The sequence below is a fragment of the Petaurus breviceps genome, unplaced genomic scaffold, assembly GCF_028583685.1.
Source record: "Petaurus breviceps papuanus isolate PSGF00001 unplaced genomic scaffold, PetGlider_PUasm1.0 185, whole genome shotgun sequence".
Taxonomy (NCBI): domain Eukaryota; kingdom Metazoa; phylum Chordata; class Mammalia; order Diprotodontia; family Petauridae; genus Petaurus; species Petaurus breviceps.
Window position 1 is genome coordinate 29,663,074 of NW_027185797.1, and position 7,846 is coordinate 29,670,919.

Sequence of the window (7,846 nt, forward strand, 5' to 3'; positions counted from 1 at the left end):
ACTCTAAACTGTAGTTCTCTGGGTAGGAGTCATTGGGGAAGTGAAATTTGGGATTATAAAGGAGGCAGATACTGGATTTTAAAGGCATGACATTGGAAGAAAAAGTTATTCCTAGAGATTTTGTAAAAAAAAAAAATAATTACGAACCTTCCCCAAGGAAGGAATGATGATGAAAGCCAGTAGATGAAGAGAAAAGGCATGTGAGTAGAGCAGTGGGGTGGCTTAGTGGATAGAGAGCCTGGCCTGAAGTCAGAAAGACTCATCTGGCCTCTGACACTTCCTAACTATGTGATCCTGGGCTAATCACTTAGTCCTGTTTGCCTCAGTTTCCTCATTTATAAAATGAGCTGGAGAAGGAAATGGCAAACCACTCTAGGATCTTTGCCAAGAAAACTCCAAATGGGGTCACGGAGAGTCAGACAGGACTGAAATGACTGAACAACAGTAAGCCTATAGAAAGGGATTTTCCCAACCTTTCTTGGTTGAAAGTTGATGGTACTTTTCCCTTTGGATTAAAGTAACTGGTGACAGACCCTAAGGTCTGTCTGTGGACTTGAGGCAAACTAGAAAGGAATGTTTTGATTCCAATGTACGAATGCACACGCACATTAAAAATCATGGCAGCAATGGTGCTGTGCATGTGTGCTAAGTGACTGGATGATTTGGAGGGTGCCAGAGCTGGCTTTCATTGGGTTCTCTAAAGCATGAGCAAGGGGTAAGGAAGGGACATGGAGGGCTTTGATCGATGTCTTCTTTCTGAGCACACACAGCTGGTCTGGGGCTCCACTCTTGAGCCCCATTAATTAGGAGGTTTTATTCTGCTCACGCTTGGGTTTGCCACATGTGTTCTGAGACCAGGCACCAAACACACGTGGCCTGGAGACTTCTCTGAAGCCTGGGGAAGCACAAAAAAAAAAAAAAAACCAAAAACTGGGTTCCCGAAGTCTACACAGCTTTATTGAATCTATAGGAAAACAAATAATGGCATATAAAAAACATCTAATCAGTAGCCTGCCTGTCACATAAAGCCTGCCTTGGCTCTGGGCTGGAGAATCCTTGCAAGCATGACTCAAGTAAAGACTTGGACAAGGGCATAGCCTTTCTTAATGGAAATGAATTTGAGCAGGAAGAGGCATATAGTGGAAAGCATTTGGAGTTAGGAGTTCGAATCATGACTCAGCAACCCATTTACTACTGCCTGTGTGACCTGGGTCCGGTCATCTCATTCCTCTGGGCCTCAGTCTCCTCACCAGTAAAATGGAGGGATTCTATTAGCTGGTCTCCAAGCTCCTTCCAGCTGATGGCTTTTGGAGGTTACATCCTTTTTCAGTCATGGTTGCAGTGGTGATGGGGATTATCACGGGAGTGTGGCAAGGCCAAGAACGACTTGACTAATTCCAATTCCAAATTCTAATTGACAGTTCCAAGGTTCCTGCTTGTGATTAAACACTGTACTGAAGGATTTCTTGCCACTCCAGAGGCCTCTTGCCTTGGAGGCCCTTTGTACTGTGGCACATAGCTAGCACCTAAGAAGGCGCTGACCAGGGCGCGTTTCCTCTGCAGGGGGAGGGGATTCTTTCCCAGCCATAAGGAAAGTGTGGCTCATCGAGGCCTTGATAGATGCTGTCCTCCCTAGTGCAGCTCCTTTGTTCCAGGGCTCGAAGGGCAGGGGACACTTCCAACATCGTGGGTCTTTTCTGCGAGGAGGATCGAAGAGGAGGATCGCAAGGCGCTGTCAATATAACCAGCAGAAAGGGAGGCCAGATCGGGATCACAGCATCATGGAAACAGAGACAGGAGGGACCCCAGAGGCTGCCTAGTTCACCTCCTTTAGTTTAGAGAGGAGGCAGCAAAGGGCCAGAGAGCAGAAGTATGATGCTGAAGGTATCAGACAGTGGAGTTCAGTTTGGAACCCAGTTGCCTCCTAGTATGGGCCCTTAAAGTGAAGGAAGTGGGGCAGCTAGGTGGCTCAGTGAATAGAGCATTGGCCCTGGGGTCAGGAGGACCTGAGTTCAAATTCAGTCTCAGGCACTTAACACTAGCTGTGTGACCTTGGACAAGTCACTTAACCCAAATTGCTCTGCCTCCCCTCTCCAAAAAGCAAAAAAAAAAAAAAAAATTTAATAAAGTGAAGGAAGTGGGATAAGGAAGGGTATGTGTGTGTCATTCCAGGCCTCAGAACCGCCCCCTGGCACCTCCCAAATGGTCTCAATGAAGATTCGAGCAATCGAGTCTCCCCTCTCCCCACTTCTGCCAAACCCCGATTCTTTAATTTCCCCTTGAGATTCTAAAATCATCACGGGAACGTCTGGTCCCTGGAAAGTCACGAGGCCTCTTCTTTTCCTCCCATCCTCTCCTCCCCCCAGGTTCCCCATTTCATGAGCTCGCCCTCCCTCCCTGTTCAGGCTCCTCTGCCCCCCAGAACACACGAGCAATCAGAGCCTATGAGTGGCCCGCGCTACCACTTTGCGCTTATCACAGATGAACGCTTATGACTTTTAATATCACAGGCATTTCCTCCTCCCCCTTCTCTCTGTCTTTTTTGAAGGAAGGGGGAAAAAGCTTTTCAGGAGAAATTATGTAACTCTAGAAAACAACGGCCAACATTTGAGAGGTCCTGTGACAGTGAAAAGCCCCGATCCAGATGTGGGACTTTGATTCTCCAAAGAAATGGGGCCGAGAAGGGAGAGGTTGGAGCTGGGTAAGGAACTCATTAGAGCCACGCGGATTTTCCTTTTAGCCTGGCCAATGGTTGGAGGAAGTCGGCTGAGGAGTACAGAAGAAAGCAAACTCACCCGCCCGCCATCAAAAAGAGAGGACTATTTCCCAGCTTTCGGAGGCTGGGCTCGTTTTCCTCTTCGGTGGGGTCTCTGAACACTTGCTCCGGAGCTTTGCCCATCGGGCTGGGACGCGGTAGTGGGGGCCAAGAGGACGGTGCCCTTGGAGATGACATTTCCCCTTCTCTGGGGCACCGGTGCCCAATGAGCGAGTTGAATGAGTCATTTGTGGATTTCATTTGAAAAGTCTGACGGTTTTCTTTATTAGTGAGGTTACCTCTCATTTCCATGTTTTCAGTCCCGTCACAGTGAGGACTTTTCAGGCCACCCACAGATAGGCTGTTTAGCTTTGGCAAGGAGTGAAGACCAACACTCATAAATTACACTCATAAATATTTAGTGTACTTAGAGCGTTTTTTAAAAAAATATTTTTAAAGGAAAAGGAGGAAAATCAAGGCTGGGGAAAAAGCAGATTTATCTGAAAAGAGGAAAAATTCCTTTATCAGATGAAATCTTTAAAGTGTTTGCAAAACAAAAAAAAAGGAAGATGGATTGCTGGTTTTAAGGGAAAAAACCCACCAGCACCACCACATCTCCACTAATGTGGCTTGAAAAAAACCCCTCAGTTTCAATAAAGTTTGGGAATGAGGTCCCAAGAACGACCAGGTATAGAAATAGTGAATTCAAGATTTGAGGAAGGGAGGGATAGAATTTAGAACTGATAACAAAAATTAAAAAACAAAAAAAGATTTGACGAATGCCAGGGATAAAGGAATCAATGATCTAAGAGAATATTGTTTAGGACAAAAGTACTGGAGAATGAATCAGTGAAGCTGGCTTTGCTTCCACCCTCCAATTACTGGTATAAAGCCAGTTTCAGTTTCTCCTGCTAGCAAGGGGGTGGCAGTGGTCCTAATAGACATGTACTTTGCCTTCAGAAAACTGGGTTGCTAAAAATTCTGAATTTACAAGAGAGGAAAAATGAGGTGGTGATTGTTTTCCTAAGAATCTTCATTTTCTAACAGGAAAGCTTTCATCCCCAGGGAAGGACAGATGATCAGATCATAGCCTTGGAACTGAAAAGCTTGTGTCAATATGACCTTTATTTTACAGAAGAAGGAAACTAAAATCTAGAGTGGGGAGGGGACTAGTCCAAAGTCTCCTGGGTTATCACTGGAGCCACCACTTGAACCCTGATCTCTTGCCTCCACAGTTAGCACTCCTGCCACTGCTTGTCTCCAAATCCCCTGATGCCTTTAAAAAATGATTTGTTCTCTGAAGGCAGCTGGGCAGGGGAAGGGAAGGCTGGTCTTTCTAGCCAGCAGACCCCAGTGACTGGGTCCTTGTCTTTCTGTCCAGTCCTCCAATGTTTGGCCTTTGAACCTAATTGCCTCTGTCCTCCAGGATAGGTCCCCGGCCCCTAGGCCCCTTATATATTTCTACCCTTCCTACTGTTCTTCCGGTCTCCAGCTTACTTTCTGGATGTATGTCCCATCAAGCAAGAGATGCCTGATTGAACACCTAAATGTGGACCCATTGGAGAGGCAGGGTTTGCACAGTGGAAAGCGATATGGGTCTGGAGTTCAAATCCCACTTCCACCCCTTACTGCCTCTGTGACTGGGGTAAATTACTTTTACCCTCCTATACCTCAGCCTCCTCCTCTGTCAATGAGGTTGACTAGAGGGCTTCCAAGGTTCTATCCAGCTCTAAATCTATGGTTTCTTGGCCTGCACTCGACCCCCCCTCCCCTTCTGTCTGGGCTTCTGGTTCTGGCCTGTAAGTGAGACAGCATATGCATAGTTGAGAGACCTGGGGATATTTAGGCTGGAGAAGACAAGCCTTGGAGGAGACAGAAGAACTGTCTTCAAGTATATGAAGGGCAGTCGCATGCAAGAGGGATTAGAGATGTTTTCCTTGGCTCAAGAAGGCAGGAACTTGGAGCAGCGGGAAGCTGCAGAAAGCAGATGTTGGCTTGATAGAAGGAAAAACTTCTGAACAATTAGAGGGATCCAAAAGTGGAAGAAAGGGCCTCCAGAGGTAACGGAGTCTTCCTCACATTTAGGCAGAGAGTGGTGATCTGTTGTCCATTGAGAGGCTTCTTAGGTGGCTGTGGCTGGACCTAGGAGCTGGAGTGAAAGAGATTGGATTTGGGGGCCCCTTGGGGTTGTAGTTCTGCCTCTTCATGCCTCTGAGCCTCAGTTTCCCCATCGGTAAGATCTTGGGATTACCCTAAATGATCTCTGATGACCTGTCTGGATCCCATGCTCTCTGAGGTCCCTTCCAACATGAAATTCCAAGTTTTGTGTAAACCAAAAAGTGCTAAATAAATGTGACTGATTCCACAGCCTGTAACTGTCCAACCTCTTGCTGCCCTCCCCTCTTCCCTTTCCAACCCCTCCCCAATTACTAGGCATACATTTTTTAATGGACTTACCATATAGGCTTTCTTGTTCCTCCCCCCCCCCCAGTTAAATGGAATATTCTCGAAGGCCAGGATGTTGGGTGTTTGTTGTCTCCACCTCTGAACACACATCTGGAGCTGAATAAATGCTCGTTAATCGATGGAGCGCCTTTGCCCATCCATGTTCTAGCACAGCGTTTCACATGTTAATGAACATTTGTCGATTGGTTAATTATTTTTTATCTCCATTTCCTAGCACATGTTCACTCTTCAGTCATGTCTGACTCTTCATGACCCCATTTGAGGATTTCTTGGTACAGATGATGGGGGGAGGGGGTTTGCTCTTTCCTTCTCCAGCTCATTTTGCTGAAGAGGAACTGAGGCAAGCAGGGTGAAGTGACTTGCCCAGGGTCACACAGCTAGTAAATGTCAGTGACCAGATTTCAACTCATGAAGGTGAATCTTCCTGACTTCAGGCCTGACTCTCTATGCTCTATGATGCCCCCTAGCTGCCCTCATATAGTGCATAGTAGGTGCTTAATAAATGTTTATTGACTGATTATTTTTGTATTTCCACCTTCTCTCACAGTGCATGGCACAAAGTAGGCATTTAAATATTTATTGCATGAAACTATCAATGCTTGTTCCTCTTGGGATTAGGCTGAATAGAGATCTTTCCTGTGTATTCAAGAGCAGATCTGTCAGGATTGGGACATAAAATTGAAGCAGGAATCAAATTCTGAGGTTCTTACACGCCCCTTTCCATTTCAGCAAAATCAATCATTGCTGTGAGTACACCAGAGTGGACTGAGTAACCTTCCTATAGGCCAGAGATTACAAAAAAAAAGTCACTCAGTTTAGAAAAGACCTGTAGCAGCAAGCGCCCCAGCATCCCCAGGGTGGCTGCCAACACAGATTCTTAGATCTGCTTCTCCAAAGGAAAGCAACTCAAAATGGGTTACAAACAAACACATCATTTACCTAGTGTAGGGGAAAAAGCCAGCACCCCGAACTTCAGAGAATACAAACAGAAGTTACAAGCAGACAAAAAATAATACAGAGAAACAGATCAGCAGACAGGGCTTCCAGCTGTCTGACCATTACATCCATACCTAGTCAATCACCAGAGAGGGAAGCACCAACATCTGGGGTTTCAAAGCCCGGGGGGCTCAATGGCTGCCCAGAGTCTCATCTGGTCAAATCATACAACTCTTCTCAAAGTGAGCCCCAAAGCAAAACCTCACATCAGGGTATAGATAGCCTTCTCTTGGCTCAGAGAATGTCACAACCCTCTTGACCCACTGCCCAATCACAAAGTAACAAGGTGTGGGTGTTCCTGAAGAACAAGCCTCCAACCACAGGCTCCATGTGACCACATTCAGCCCATTAGGGGGCAGAGCATATTCTCAAATCAGGGAAGGTTCTCAGAGTCACCTAAGCCTATCAAGGGGCCAAGGGCAGGGGAAGATCTTCAGATTCCCATTCCCATAACAAGACCCTAGCCCCACATAATTCTGTTGACACATTTCAACACTCCCAGAAAATAAAACAAAACAAAGACATTTTGCTGTTTCCCTGGGCAGTTTGAGCCCTAAAAGGGTGATATAAGCATTGCATTATGAAGCAGGAAATATCAGTCCTAGCCCCTTCTCTAAGAGTGGCTTTCAGGGGGTTAGACTAGATCTCCCCCACATCCTCACCAGTTCCATATCCTAGAATCCTCATGTTTCATGCATGTTACTTTACCTCCAGGTAGAACAGTGTCTTGTTTCCAAATTGAAAACCTGGCTCAGCCATCTGTTGGCTACATGACCTTGGGCAAGTCTCTTCTCTCTGAGCTTCAGGTAGATGGTTTCTAAGGTCTCTTTCAGCTTTGAATTTAGGACAAAATCCAGGGAATAATATTTCCATTCCCTTGCACTCATTGTCCTCTGCTCTGAGATTTTGCATGGTCTGATCATGGACTTTGGTTGGTGTGATTCCTGGTGCACTGGGATTTTTGGTTCTTGGACAACATATACTGAACATTCTGCCACAACTGAATTGCCCAAATGTAAAGCTTGAGTCTATGCCCCTGGGCTTTTCACAGAGGTCTGGAAGGTGAACATACAGAGGTCATGGTGTCGAGTCCAGGGGAATGAAGATAGGCCAATCTGGGCCCCTCCCCAAAAGAGAGGCACTACGAGGAGCCCACTGATAGGGAAAGGAGTCCTTGATGTCCTGGATGGCTATTTCAGGTTGAGACGCTCTAGGCTGAGATTGCAGCAGAGGCATTGCTAAGTCCAGAATATCAGAAGCAAACACCTGTCAGCGCCCCATCATCTCTTTACAGTAGGAAGTGTTCTGACTGAATTCAGATTTATACCCTAACCGCTCCCTAATCGGTGATGTCTATCCATGTTAATACTTTCTTCGAGAAAAGATTCAGAGGATGCTGGACATGATGAGCCAGACACTAATTGTTGTAGAATAGAGACTCATTTGTAAAATCCTATAAAAGAGAAAAGGAGGAGTGGAAGGCAAAACCAATTTAAAGACAACTGGGCAAGGGATTCAGGTAGGCCAAGTTATTCCAAGGACATCTAAGGAAGGAAGTGGAAGGAAGACAACAAATAGAAGAAAAATGGAAAAAATCTGCAAAGATCATCAAGAGTGATGAAGCCACCA

At 46.0% G+C, this 7,846-nt stretch overlaps 1 long non-coding RNA gene across 1 annotated transcript; it reads right to left on the reverse strand.

The window, feature by feature from the left end:
- Positions 1-939: 939 nt before the first annotated feature.
- Positions 940-3,483, reverse strand: LOC138161495 (uncharacterized). Its single transcript, XR_011168390.1, has 2 exons — positions 2,796-3,483; positions 940-1,697 (listed from the first exon to the last, which is right to left on the reverse strand). It is a non-coding gene; the product is annotated as an uncharacterized lncRNA (long non-coding RNA).
- Between the last annotated feature and the right edge of the window lie 4,363 nt (positions 3,484-7,846).